Source organism: Petromyzon marinus, chromosome 13 (genome assembly GCF_048934315.1).
Source record: "Petromyzon marinus isolate PM22_M1 ecotype Great Lakes invasive population chromosome 13, UKy_Petmar_22M1.pri1.0, whole genome shotgun sequence".
NCBI classification, from domain to species: Eukaryota; Metazoa; Chordata; class Hyperoartia; order Petromyzontiformes; family Petromyzontidae; genus Petromyzon; species Petromyzon marinus.
The window spans coordinates 16,164,916-16,167,418 of NC_133679.1; the positions used below are offsets into that span (position 1 = coordinate 16,164,916).

General features: G+C 46.6%; 1 long non-coding RNA gene across 1 annotated transcript; it reads right to left on the minus strand.

Annotated features, from left to right (window-relative positions):
* Positions 1 to 557: 557 nt before the first annotated feature.
* On the minus strand, positions 558 to 2,467 carry LOC116942128 (uncharacterized). Its single transcript, XR_004402763.2, has 2 exons — positions 2,140 to 2,467; positions 558 to 1,527 (listed from the first exon to the last, which is right to left on the minus strand). It is a non-coding gene; the product is annotated as an uncharacterized LOC116942128 (long non-coding RNA).
* Positions 2,468 to 2,503: the final 36 nt, after the last annotated feature.

Below are 2,503 nucleotides of genomic sequence, written 5' to 3' on the forward strand. Positions count from 1 at the left end.
GTTTGGCTAATACAGCGTACATGTTTTGGCTATGGGTGGAACCAGAAACCAATGTAAACCAGGGGCAGAATGTACACCGCACAGAAAGGTGCCAGAATCAAACCAAGGTCGTCCTCTGACTCTCAAGTGTTGCCAGTATGCCACCATGAGGCTGAAGTTGGTGTCTTATTTTCAGCCCAAATTGAAATAAGTAGCTGGGGATTTCACTGGTGAAATGGCCTTGGGCGATGAATTTCAAAGTTGACATCTCAAGAGGAGAACCCCTCTGCAAGCACCAATCACATTTGGCCAATTGTGGAATGGGCAAGGACCGTTTTATGGATTTTGCACCGCTGAGGTTTGTCAGAGTTGACACGTTATTCCCCATGCCTTGCTGCCATCGCTGTCCTGCAATGCGGAACACGAATGCATTCCATATCGTTTATACATCTATATTTGTTCGAATTGTGAAAATAACCAACTCATTACAGAAACAAGTGTAGACCGTCTACAAAAATGTTCTATACAGCATATGTTACATGGTTAAGAAAGATCAATATTCGTACAAAATTCACATCAACATTTGGAAGTTTACGTTTATTGTGGCCCACAAATACCGTATGCAGCTCATGTAGCATAAGAGAATACTTACTGTGACTAAAATAAAGGTGTCTACATTACTTGTACTGAATGTACGATGGGTTTGTATCCACGGAGTGACCGAGTGGTGCACTGCAAATATACTTGCACCAGTTCTTGGTTATGCTCGAGCTCTTGTATCACACCTGCACTGTACCAACAAACTGACGTTCACTTGGGGCCTCCCAGTTCCAAATAAAGGGTGAGCCATCTGGCATGGTCACTAGCATATTCACTGCATTACTATACAAAGTGATGGAATTCAGCACGCACAGCTGATCTATCGCTGGGAGGAGTCCCATCTGTGGTCATCGGCATGACTTAACGCGAAGGGCGATCTGCAGGTGACCTGTTGGTGTGTTACTCGTGTTTGGGCCTCAAGCCTTGAACGTCTTTGAGCGTGACAAGTCTCATCCGTCCAGTGATTTTTGTGTGGGAGGCATCGACAAAGCTTGGCTCTTTTTTTGTTCCAAAACCCATTTTTAAATGCAAACTATTTAAAAACACGTTAGGATAGTGGTCGCCAACTAAAATAAGAGAAATTCATTTTCGAATTCCGTAAAAAAACCTCAATATTTCAATAGCCGCAATGCATGTGAATGAGACAACTTCACGAAGCAATCTTTAAAGCCGCATGTGGGTTCTGGAGCCGCAGGTTTCCCGCCCCTGCACTAGGCCAAAGTGCTGTATGTTAATGGCCACTTTACACATTTGCCCTTTGCTCAGCAAGTGTGCAAAGGAAACATTTTTTTATCGGAATGGTTTTTTTATACCGACTTTTAGATGAACACCTACCTGACGATATGACACACTTGGGACATTAACGAACTCTGCAAGGGTGCTCTGGAAAGACCGTGCTCTGGAGTGTGTACTGCTGCTGCTTGCCCTTCGGTCACTCGGCTTTCGTGTCTGTTGGGGTAAAATCCCAGAAATGCATCTTGCAAATAACATCAGCACAGCACAACAAAATAAAAAACATCATACAAGGGTTATCCTTCCGTATGGCTAAATCAGAGTTAGATGTTGATTTTTGAGGTTGGTTCGGCACTGAAATGCGGAATCCTGAATTTTGTGTGGTACTGGCGTGCTTTCTCCGAACCTCTCACGGTGGTGAAATGTCAACGACCTCACGTGGTATACAGAAGGTCGTGGGTCCCATTCTGACGCCTGTTTATTTTGAGTTTGCGTGCCTCTCTCTCCCCGTGGTCGCACGGATTTTTTCTCCGGGTACGGTTTTTCCCACCACATTTAGAATCAACATGCTATTAGAGAATTTGGCTGCTATAAATATGATAGTCACGTCACTTCTGAAAAAGAGTTACATGGCTCAGTGGGCTTTACCTGGTAAAATACAACAGTCATCGGTCTTGGCGCTGGAAAAGCAGTCCACGTGTCGCCATGAGCCCGGGCCTGATATGCGTCGCATTGGCTGTCGTGCCCGTCTTTATCTCCGCGTTACTGTGTGTACAGTGTGTTTTGGAAATCGAGTGGATGAGAGGTGGTGAAATTTGAGAAACTCACCCCATTTCAACCGCCGCGCTGGAGAGGCGGAATCAAGCGGGCGACCTCGAGATTGCAAGCCCACAAGTGCGCTGGTGACCTTGGTGGCATCTGGTGAATGTTGTAAAATGATCCACTTGAAGCGCATGACAGCAGAAGGCGGGCGCCAGTTTGCAGATAGAGAAGTGGCACCTGCATGCCACGTTGCGAGTGCATTCCATGACGTCGCGAGCAGTGTATCCCGGTGGCTTGTAGATGTTAACTACCTCGCCTGGTATGCATGGGGTCGTGGGGTCGATTCCGACCATGACGCCTGCTGCTGTATATTTGGAGCCTGCGTGCCTCTCTCCCCGTGGTCGCGTGGATTTTTGTCTTCGGGTCCTCC